This window comes from Rhinolophus ferrumequinum, chromosome 8, assembly GCF_004115265.2.
Source record: "Rhinolophus ferrumequinum isolate MPI-CBG mRhiFer1 chromosome 8, mRhiFer1_v1.p, whole genome shotgun sequence".
In the NCBI taxonomy this organism is placed as follows: Eukaryota; Metazoa; Chordata; class Mammalia; order Chiroptera; family Rhinolophidae; genus Rhinolophus; species Rhinolophus ferrumequinum.
The window spans coordinates 81943170-81955408 of NC_046291.1; the positions used below are offsets into that span (position 1 = coordinate 81943170).

The 12239-nt window shown below is 44.0% G+C and overlaps 1 pseudogene; it reads left to right on the top strand.

Moving 5' to 3' along the window:
* The first annotated feature begins 234 nt into the window (after window positions 1–234).
* The window catches only part of LOC117025580 (40S ribosomal protein SA-like), a 42916-nt pseudogene continuing 30911 nt past the window's right edge, over window positions 235–12239 (top strand).

Below are 12239 nucleotides of genomic sequence, written 5' to 3' on the forward strand. Positions count from 1 at the left end.
ATTTCTCTTACCTCATTTCTACAAAATCGATGTTGTGAACTTGTTCTACACAAACTTGTGCTAATGCCTTGCATAAATGAATTGGATGAATCACCAATACACCACGAAGACTGTTTAACTTGTCGAAAATGAAAACTGTCGGCTGTGGTGAATGCAAACCTGGAGCCTGAAGGCTCTGCAAGCCCAGACGCTGTCCCTCATAGCTTCTCAGACCCTCGGAGCGAGACACGATCGATGGGGAAGCCGCCCAGCAGGGCTGACCGCACGTCACAGGACGCTGCCTCTGCCAATGACCTGCTGCTCGTGCCGCGTGCCTATGGCCAGCAGCTTCGAGTGACTCCCACGGCTTTGCCAGGAAGAAGAAGGATCTTTATCTGTTAGAAGTCCTCAGATGTAAACACAATATGTATAGCGGTTCTGTCTTTTTCTGGAAAGTGTGTGTCCCATGGGTATCAACGAACATGTTTTTGTTTTGCTAACAGCAGTACTGGTCAATACTTGTAAGAGATCCAGACACCAGGCAAAATAATGAAGATGTTGAGAAGGTGTAAGTGGTCTTCAGACAGAACACTTCAATACATAGTTTGCCGCTGACAGAAAAGGAACCAAAATGATATAATCAACTCTAACAGACCAAAGAATGTTAAAGTTGTCCTGGCCCAGGCCCTTTACACTGACATAAAAATAGGCCTCAAATACCCTCTGGTTATTCACAGCTTTGGTCCTGATGCACCTATTTCAACCTATCAATGGACCAGAATCCTAACTGCCCCTGATCCCACAGGCTTCTAGCAGGACTTCTCTCCCATCAGAACACATCCTTGCCTCTCCCTTTGAGCACATCCACTGCCATAGGCTCTATGGTCAAAGCTCCCGTCAGTCCCAGGTGAGGCACCCAGACGAGTCAAGAATCATCCATGCCCACACTCCCACTAACCAGCCATTCGGAACTCCTCGGCTAAGAGCATGGTGCGAATTGCTATAGCCACGAGGTCAGGCTACACCTAGTGATGACTGTGGATGTCCTTTTGGGGGCCCAGAAGCACTGGGTGAGATCATTCCTCAGGGTTTTTTGTGTCCTGTGGCCAGTGAAGACATATAAGAGACTTCATTCCATGGCTCGCATCCATACATGGGTTTCTACCTCAAAGACTCTTAGTGGAGTAGATGGTGAAATTGGCCCCGTCGGCAGAAGCAGCACAGGCATCACGAATTGAAGTTCTGGGGGCTCATGGAGCCTAGCTGGGGAAAGCCTCACCTCTGGCAGAGCTTCATTGTGCAGCAACAGAACTGTGCTCAGTTGGTAGCAGATCAGACCAGAAGAGAGCAGAAGAGAAGAAACGTTAAAGCCAAACAAACAACAATGAGGAAACCAGGATGGAATCCTGCAATTGGCATGGAAGCCACACAGGTGAGCCCTTTGGAGTCCCAGGCTGCCTCTTAAAGTGGCAATGGCCATACAATGGTTCTTTAGCAACCTCCGATACATAAACCTTTGATTATATCCCCTTTCCCAGGATCATGGCTTAAACTGTTATTGTGTAGGGTTCACTCAGTGACCTAAAAGGATTCCAAGTCAGAGAATGTAAAACCAATGGTATGCAGCACACAGATGAGGACTCCTTTCTAATATGAATTATCTGCCAACATTTTCGCATTGGGAAACCGCACACAGAAATCCCTATTTACAATCTCTCTTGAGAAATGCTAAGATCTGACAAAAGTGAGTCTGTAGTCCAGCACGGCAGCAGTCCACCAGAGCTAAGTAGCAGTCTCCTCTTTGGCGAAGCCACAGACTCTGGGTTCATTGCCATCCACCTGGCCTACTTCCTCATTTAAGCTGCTGACCTGGCAGGACTTTGAGTTTGAGACCCCTGGGCTCAGCATTTAGTGCACCCACAGTGGGTGCCTGTGTGGTGGGATCTGGGAACATATTAATCATAGTGATGACTAATGTAATTGCTGTTGCCCTGGCTGTTGTTGTTGAGGGTTTATTGTTGACGATTCTGTGTGGTGCGATGGCCATTTCAGGGAGACAACACAGATATAGATCTTCATTGCAGGAGCTTTAAACCAACTGAAAGGTCAACAGAGGTTGATTTTGTAAGACACTGAAAAAATTCAAAGTGACAGTGATTGATGGGATATAGGAACAGAGGCTCCATAAAGAGAGTGGGCGATCATAAATTGGAAGTTCATTGCTCATTGTCACATAGGGAATGAAAGATTCAGCCTACAGCCTCAGAGATGAGACAGACACATAAAGCTAACCCCCATCCTGGGTTTGAGTTGTCAAGTCCTGGGCTGCCCCTAGGAGGGGACAATTTGTGAGCACTTAGTATGTGCTAGCATGCAACGAGGTATTAGGTTGGTGCGAAAGCAATTGCGGTTTAAAACGTTAAAAATAATTGCAAAAGCCACAATTAGTTTTGCACCAACCTAATACTTCCCCTACACTGGTTCATAGGAGAGGCAAAGAGTGTGGACTGGAGTCGGCTTGTAATTGGCTGATTGGATTCAAATGCTGGCTCTATGCCCTACAAGCTGTCTGAACTCGGATAGCTAAGCTCTTTAAAATTTTCTTTTCCCAACCTATGAAAAGGGAAATTAATGGTACCTATCATATTGTTGTTAGGAGGATTAAAATAAAGGGTTAACATAGTAGCTGGCTTATAGTAAATATACAATAAGTAATTATTATTATTACTACCACTACTAAGATTACCACTAACCCTCCTTTTATGAAGTAAGGAAACTGAAAGTTGCCCCAAACAATCACATAATAAGTAACAGAACCAGCAAACTCAGGTTCAAACCAGAGACTATCAGTGGTTCTGGCACCTTTTTTCCAATAATGTCTCAGGGCTGCCTGGACAAAGAGTAGAGATTTTAAATGAGAAAGAGAAAAAGCGTTTGGGTAATGCTTTCAAAGTACAGCACTAAATCATTCCTGATTTCTGAGACTGTTTTTTCTAAACGTTGTTCTACCCATCAGTGAAGCCATTTTCCATGCACAGGTTAAGCCCAATTCTCCATGGAAAGACAATGTCACCCATCCCAAGCACCAGGCATGCTTAATAGAGAATGGCAGGGCCGGGTCAGTGGCAAAGCCACCTGGATCTCAGCCAGTCCTCCCACATGGAAGGCGAACTCTCTGCCACTCAACCCCACTGCCCTGGACGTTCTCCAGGAATGAGTGACAGGTCCTGCCATGTGGGCAGTCAAAGGCATGGGGGGGGGGGGCGGGGCTGGAGAGTGTACAGGAGATGAAAGAAACACATCGGGGATGAGCAAAAGCCAAACAGATGGCATGGCCTCGCTGCAGGTGGCTAAGAAACCACAGCAGCAAGCTGGCCAAATGGGCATATGTGTGGCTGAGAGAACCAGGAGAGGGACAAAAAAGTGGAGTCCCAAAGGCACCAGCTTAGCAAAGAACAACCCCGGCCAGGAAACCAAAGGAGACAGTCATGGACTAGTGAAGAATCAAACCCCAGTGGTGTGAGGGGCTTCGGATTGGTGGGGCAGAAGTGGAATAACCAGGATCACATAGCAGGCATCAGTTGGAACCAGCAGCCAGAAGCCAGCCTGGCCAAGTCTAAAAAATCAGGAACAGGGGACCACACACACATGGATGGTGGGCAAAGTTAGGAATTCTAAATGGACTAACACCAACGGGTCTTCTGATGTCTCACCAAGGGTAAGGGACCAGTTGGATTTCTGGTGGAAGCAGTCACCATCCACTTCTCAGAGACAGCCAGCGTTAATGGGCATATGTACATATATACAAACATATATATGTATATATACACGCATACACACCTACATATATTCTCAGGTATTCAAAATGGGATTAGACTATATGTATATACATTGACCAGTATATTTTCACTCAACTAGATTAAGGACATCTTTCAATGTCTGTGAACTTACTGCTTCATGATCATTTCAGTGACCTTGCTGTAGCCTCATGTATATGAACCGCAACCTACTGCAGGGCATGTATGTGAGGAGATGTATGGTTTTTCACTGTCACAAGCAATACTGTAATTATCCTTGGGATACATCCCTGGATAGAAAATTGGCAAATCGAGGGGCATGGGTATTTTAAAATATTTTATTAGGTAAGAAAAAAAAGTGAAAAACTGCACCAATTTATCCTCTCACCAGCAGTATAAAAGGGCAGTTTTCTCTACACCCTTTGAAGTATTATTATGGTTATTACTGGGTATTATTATAACTTTGCCAATTTGCTAAGAGTGCCATGTCATCTGTCTATTTGCATTCCTCTGCTTATTAAAGAGTCTGAATATTTGTATAAGTGCGTTTATAACTCCCAAGCACATGATTGAGCTCCTACAGAAAGATGGCTTTGAAGGCGTAGGTGAAACTCGTAGGCCAAATGCTGACACCCAGCCTCAGAGAGAGATCCTTTCTTTATGCCTGCAGGTTCTATCATGGGTCCAAAGAGATGCACCTCAGCTTTGCAGATACAAAATCTGACTTCTTCTGTTCACGCAAGTGTGTGCTGGCTCTGGGAACAGATGTTTGCTAAGAAAATTCACAGAAGATGGGTTGCTAAACCAGGATGCTCATTTATCAACTTACAATAAATAGAATATTTCCAACAATGGGAATAGCCATGTCCAATATCCAGGACACTCCCATCTGGAAAACAAGTTACGAATCAGAGAGCTACTTGAGGAGGAAAAACGTATCCCCAGAGACAGGGAGGAGCAACAGGAGAGCATTTCTAGAGACCAGAGTATACCTGCTGACAGGGCCGAGGTCCCACCCACTGGGGCATTCTCTCTCTAGCTCCACATATGCTGAGGAAAGGTACTCTCACCAAGCCCATCAGAGACCCACTCACTTCACAGACATGGCCAGGAGAGGGGTCCCTGGCTGTGGAAGACCCACATGATGATCAAACAACTCTCATCCCACTCACGTCCTGCTCCAACCTGCAGAGTTAATCAGCCACGCAAGCCCAGAGCACAAAAACACTAGCCTCCATTAACACTCTGTTCTAAGCTTCTGGGCCGACTCATCAACATTCTCTCTCCCTCTGTCACACATACACACACACACACAGAAAAACACACACTTTATCTCTATTCCTTTGTTTTCTTACCCAGTGGTACAAATGTTTTCTCTCTTGCTTTCGCCTTCTTTAATCGCATGAATCCATATTTTGTCTCCCCAACTTATACCTGTCGGAGACAACCCACTGGTTCTCAAATTGAGATGTATGTATGCTGGAGGGTTCACCAAGGTTTGCTGATTTATACTTGGAACCAGAGGATAACTACCGCTTATCTGAGAAAATTCATTTTTCTAAATGTTACATGATTTAAAACGTTTCAAAAGTAGAGAAAACATATAAGTAGCAGGACATAAAATGTATGAGTTCTTCATTTCAATTATGATTTTGGAAAAAAAATGAGACTCAAAGAAACTCCAAGTTGCTCACAGTGTGTGATTTCACCTCTAACTAGCCCCTGCCCTCCCACATCCACACCCCACCACGAGAGGGCGATGCGTCTGTGCACCTCTGCCTCTTAAGAGCACTTTGGTGGGAAAGTGCAGCAAGCACTAATAATTCTTTAGGGAAAAGGGTAAGAAGAAAAATCAGATAGACCTGGGGTCAGATAGACATGGCTTGGAAAATAGTACCCCCTTTACTAGTTGGTTGCCTTCCAGAAGGTTATTTAACATCTCTAAGCCTCAATTTCCTTCTTTGTTGAATGGGATAATAGTGTAATAATGGACAGAATGTTTGATAGACATGAGAGTCTATAAAACCTGCAAAAAATGGATTTAAAAAAATTAATCTATAACCAATCTCCGCTGAGCTCTTGGGCTTCCATTTCTGCTGACAGTGGAAAACGTTTAATCCTTCGGTATAAGTTGGTCTTTCCTGAGTCAAGACTTTCTTTGGTGGTAAATATTGACTTAAATTCAAGGTTCACCCCTCAAACTTCACCATCCCTGGAAAGTGTCTGGGTACAAGGGATTTCTTTATGGTACTAGGATGGAGCGGCCTCGTCATCCCTCATTACTGACGTTCACATCACTTCTGGTCCAAATGCCGGAAGTGCCCATGTCAGCCATAGCCACAGCCTGGGGCCAGCAGGGGGAAGGCAGGCCTCCTTGTTCTATACTTGGATTGACCTAACGTTGGTGGTCTCTGATATTATGCCTCATCCTGGATGGTGCACAGCTTTCTCTGGCAGCATTCAGCTGTCTCCCAGCCTCCCGGAGTGCAGACTCTCAAAGGGGCAGCCAAGGCTTCCTGTGGCTGAGGCGGGAGCACATGCTGCACCCAGGTGTCCTCATTGGTGTGTCTTTCATTACTCAGTCAAGCACCTCGTAGGGAGCACACTGGTACTCCCTCCTGGGCTAATGTTCACACTTCCTCCATTCAAGGAGCTAGGGTGGAGGTGGGGAAGGTAAGGGCGTCGGTGTCTGTGTGAAGCCTGATGGACCTTCTCCCAAGGGTAGGAACAGTCAGAACCCAGGACTACCCTGCTGTTCCTGAAACGACTTCCTAGTTTATCACCTGTCGCTCTATTTCCCTGTAATCAATCTCTTACTCTAAGGAACATGGCCAGGACACAGGACATTTGAGATCAGCTCTGAGCCATAAGCTATTCAAGTTGCAGTTGCTCATCTAATGAAAGTCCTCATGTGTTCCCAGTCCAGGAAGAGTGCAGCAAACAAAAAATTAAATAGAAATCTTAGTGGTTGAAAATGAAATAGCTACTGATAAAAAAAAGCAGATGGAGAACACTTATAAACTTGAAACATGTACAAATCATGACTTGAAATAACACTTATCTCTAAGTATCATGAGAATTAACTAATGTTGAGCTCCTGGAGAATATAGCTGATATATAAATGCTAAACAATTTACATTTGCTGAACCACTTAGGAAGGCTTACTGAAATATCACGCGATACTGATATTCTAGAAGATTAATGCCCCCAAAAAGAAAATCACTGCCAAAGTGGCTTGACAAATGACAATGAAATAGCAGTTTTATGAACCTGATACTGATGTTTTATGCGACAATGGAACAAATATTAAAAGAGAAGAATCTGTCAGTATCTCCAGGATAACATTATGGCGGCTGGGTGGCGGCACTGGCGTTCTGACGAAGCCATACCAACATAACAGATTTCCTGAAAGGCGCTGGCCCATGAAGAAATAAGTGAACACAGATGTTGATACTATGCTAAATGTTGGGAATACAAAGACAAATAAAGTAGGATCCCTGCCCTAAGGTCGCTCATTCTCACTTGATATTTTGTCTGTGTCCTCTATCTCGACAGCATCATCCCTGGAACTCTCCCAGTTTCTCCCTGACCTCAACAACCTGGCAGCCATCCTTGACCCTCAAATGCAAATCCAATTAGTCACCCAGACCCGGGGTCCCTGCTCCAGTCCCCCATTGCTTGAGAGCTGTTCCTGAGGTGATAACTCCCCCACACTTCTAGGCTGCCTTGGTATTAGAGAAGGTCCTGAGGCAGAGAAGCAAGGAGGGCCTGAAACTGTCCTCCACAGCTCTGCTGAAATCACAGATAGACCCAGGTATGTGTCAAGGGGCACCCAAACATCTGTTCCAGCTGTTATACTACTCAAGGAGGGCCAAAGAGGAGAAAGATGATGAAATGAGCATTAAATGGAGAGGCAGTCGGGATAAGGGACTACAGAGGGATGGAGGAAAAAAGAGAAAGAAAGATGGTAGGAACAGGGACAAGAAGGAGATGGAAAGGGAAAAGGAAGGGGTCCAGAAGCCAAGTGAGAGGAAACAGTTAGAATCCCAGGGAAAGCTCAATCTCCCTGCTCAGGAGAACAGGATGAAGAACAGAGAGCGGATTTTTACACAAATAGGACAGTGCCACTTATTGAAATACTTACAGGCCTCCGGGTATTTGTTCAAGCAGGCTTTTCAGCTAATGGAAGTGGGAGTCAGGAGGGTATATGAAACAGTTGAGAAAATTAGGAAACAAAAAATGACACTGAGATTCACCCAGAAATATGGTCCTATTCTGAGCAGAAGGATCTAAGAATTTGAAATTTGCAACTTCAAGGAAGGATAAGCAAAGGCAATTATCCAGCCTATATGTGGCACAATGATTGGCAACCTCTACTGCTGGAAAATGTGTGCTTCCTGCACTGGTCTGAGAGTGCTAACGCAATGTGATTGCGGGGTGACAGTGGGGAAGGGAGCTTAGAAGGCCTCTCTCCTCCAAAACTACCTTTCTCACCAGCTCACTGACGCCTGAAATTCCAGCGAGTTTTGTATTTGGTAGAAGAAAGAAATAAACGCCCATTTATTGCGTGCTTATCCTGTGCTAGTTCTACGCTAGGGGATTTACATACATTATCTCTTTTACTCCTCATGGCATCCTCTGAGGTGAAGATGTTTAATCTCCGTTTTCCAGATGATAAAATAAAAGCTGGGAGTGATGGAGAAACACTTCCAAGGTGACACAGATAATAAGAGGCAGAGCCACAACTCAAGCTAGATCTTTTAGCACCAAAGTCCCCCATCTTTGCCCTACACTATGCTGCGTCCATTTTGCTTAACAGTTTATCTCTTGGTAAAAAAAAAAAAAAAAAAAAAAAAAAAAGTCATCACCTCTAAAAAGAATCACACACTTTTAGATGTCACTAACTTTGCCCATTCATTCAATGTATATCTGTTGAGCATTTCATTGGAGTCATTCATTCACCCGGTATTTACAGAGTCTGACTCTATGCCAGGCACTGTGCTAAGCACTGGGGATACCTCAGCAAGACCCAGATGTCATCCCTGTGCCCTGATGGGAGAAAGTGACATCAAGCAATGAAATAAAATAATGAAAAACTGCAAGTTGTGGAATGTGCTGTGAAGGAGATAGGAAGGAGGGGGAGGACAAGGAGTATTACGGGAAGGGTGGCCTGCTTTAGAAGGTGACACTCAAGACAACCGCTGAAGAATAAGAGGGGCAGGCATCGAAACTAGGAGAGAAGGATTCCAGGCAGCAGGAACAATCCATGGAAAGATCCAGAGCATGAAACAAGCTTAAACGAGGCTCATCGGACTGGCCAGGGATGAGTATAGGAAATGGGTATGCAGGATGCCTGAGAAGCAAGCAATGCCCAATCCTTCAGGGCCTCGTAGGCTCTTTGGAGACTCAGGGTTTTATGCTGTGTGCAAAGGAAGCCATGACAGACTTCAATCAGAAAAGGGATGTAATCCAATTATCTCTTTAAAGATTTGTCTGGCTGCACATAGAAAATGGACTGTTGGAGGACAATGGTAGCGACAGGAAGAACAGTTAGGAGACTGTTGCAGTATTCCAGGGAAGAGGCGAAGAGGCCAAGATTAGAGTGATCGTACAGAGGTGGAGGGAAGTAGCTGGCTCTGAGATCTTTCAGAGGTTGAACCAAAAGGACTTGCTAATAGATGAGATATAGGAAGTAAAGAAGGAGGTGACTACTGGGTTTCTGCTGGAGAAATTAGGTAGTGGAACCGTATATTGAGATGGTTTGATAAGGGAAGAAGGACAATGATAGTTTTGATTTTGAACTCTTGGTTTCTGAAATTCAACTTGTCTGTGAGACATCCAGGTGGAGACGTCCAGTAAAACTCCAGCTATGTGAGACTGGGCAGCTCAGGAGATACCAATTTTGGAGTTGAGAGAATAAATAATGAGGGAGGAGAAGCCCAAGGAAGAGGTTGATGTTTAGAGATCTGATAGGGAAGGGAGATGAAGCTAAGGAAACTGAAAAGGAGCAGCCAGTGAGGTCTGAGGCAAAACAGGAGAGGATGATATCATGGAAGCAAGAAGAGAGACTGTCTTAAGAACTATTGTAAGGTTGCTGAGACGTGAAGATGCGAGAGTGAAACGATGAATAAGATAGAATTCCCACCCCAGAAGTGTTCACAGTCTGATGAGAAACACCGATATGATTGATGAAGGAATAAAAAGCTAGTGTAACATTTATTGAGCACTTACTATGTGACAGGAACTAAGCTAAATGATTTATATACATTATCATCAAAGCCCGCAGTGAAATAGTAATTGTTATTATCCTCATTTTACAGATGAGGGAACTAAGGCTCAGAGAGAGTTCGTAGCCCACCAAAGCTAGTAAGGGAGAGAGTAGGGATTTAAAGGTAGGCAGTGTGACACTGATCACAAAGGTATCCACATCTATTTGGGGACACAGACATGTAGCTGATTCCCTTAATATTCTCCTTGGTTCTTTCCTGCCTAACTTATTCCTCTCCCTTATTCCCATATACGTCCTTACTTGGGACCTGAAAAAGCTCTTCTCCCTACAATTACCTTGTTCAACGTGGTGGTGAACCCCAGCATTGGTGTTCTCGCGGCATTGAGCTTTCATGGCCCCTTCACCCCTTCACAGCTACAAGGTTAAGCTTACCACGATGCTAAACCATGCCCAAGGTGCCCAAATGTGCCTCAACACCAAGACCTGGCCTGGGGATATTTAATCTTCATTTTAAACTAGAAACTGATCAGATCAGTCTCATCCATTTGGGACGTGGGTTGACATGGCAAAGCAGCAAAGGGAGTAATCATTGCTGATAAAACTGAGAAAAATGGAAGTAGAAGCTATTTGAGCTTAAATTGTTTCCTATAAAACAGTTCTGAAGGTAAAAGGTACTATCTTCTTGTCAATGTCAACATTTCTCTCTCTGAATAAGTGAAATTATGTTTCTGTCAATGACAAAATCACTCCAAAAGGGTAGTGATATTTTGTTTGGTTTCTGGCAAGGGAAGATTAGGTCTGATGAAACTGATAACTTTATGGATGCATAAAAGAACATCTGCACAGGACACAAGTGAACATCACCAAATGTCTACTGTCTGCAATGAGTTTAGGCCCAGAACTCTTCAACCTTGCCTACACTAATTTGGCTCCATTGACTTGATGAATATTTTTCACTGAATTTTTGCCCATTGTGTGGTTGACAGATATAGCCAGAGACTATAGCTTTCTCTCTGTTGTCTATTATCCAAACTCATTACCCGATTGTCAGCAGCCAATATGCAGATAGTCACCTTTGCTCTCTCCCCTATAACCTCTACCAGTGTCATCTTGCTGATCCAGCTAGTGCCACAGTCTTTCACCAGTTCATCTGAGTTCAGTTGTATCACAAAATCAAAACCAGTTTAAGAGATGCATCATCCTATGTAAAAACTCAACATTCAAGGCTCCTGACCTGTGGGCGCCAGCACCAGGTTTCCTGCTGCACTTGATTTCCCTCTGTGTGATGGATGACTTGCCAATTGAGTCCATGACAGGTAATGCCCTCACATCTAAGTGCAAATTCCCAAGACCTACAGCTGCAGAAAGGAACAAAAGGAATTGCTCTAAAGGGTTAAAAGCAATTCCCTCCTGTGGGAGAGGACCCAAGGCCCCCTTATTTCACAGTTGCTGAACTGAAGCTTGCAATTGCTTGGTATCTAGCATGAGGCTGTGCCCAGAAAACCAGAAATGAGAAATAGAAGCAGAAGCAGATCTTGGGCACACATCAATGTGTTTGGACTTAGCAGAAGTGAAATTCTCGAAGATATTAAGGGGCTCTGAGTCCCACCTTATGTTACAGCTCTGGTGCTGTTCTCAGATTTTTCATGGTTGAGTCTTCTCAAACTAACAGTTGATCTAAGTCATGTACGCCTTTTGGAAAATTGTAAATGTGGAGCTTGCACCTCGCCAAAATCATAAGTATAGGAGAGGCAGAGAAGGGGTAGGAGAAAAAAAAGAAAGGGAATTCAGAAGGAAGAGTTTAACAATTTTCATGGACCCATCCAAAGAATATAAGCAGATGCCATTTTTATTCCCAATAGTCATACAATCAAGTAACAGGAGTTGAAGTGGAAAAAAATTTTTTTTTCTAAATTATGCCATTATACAAAACATCACATTTTTCTCCTACTTTTGTCCTTTTCTTCCTTCGGCACCCCTGCCCCGCCTCCAAATAAATCAAATTTACAGCCTAAGATGTGGCTGACTATAATATGCAGCATTATTTCGTAAGCCATCCAGAAAGAAAAGAACGATGCTGCCAATTAAACCCTCACACACACCTTGGTTTCAGGGATGTTAAATGTGAAAAGAAAAAAAAAAGAAGAAGAAGCTTTCATCAAAAAATCTATGAACCACAGCATACACACACATGCACGCACACATCACACTCATCAATTAATTTCTCTAGCAAG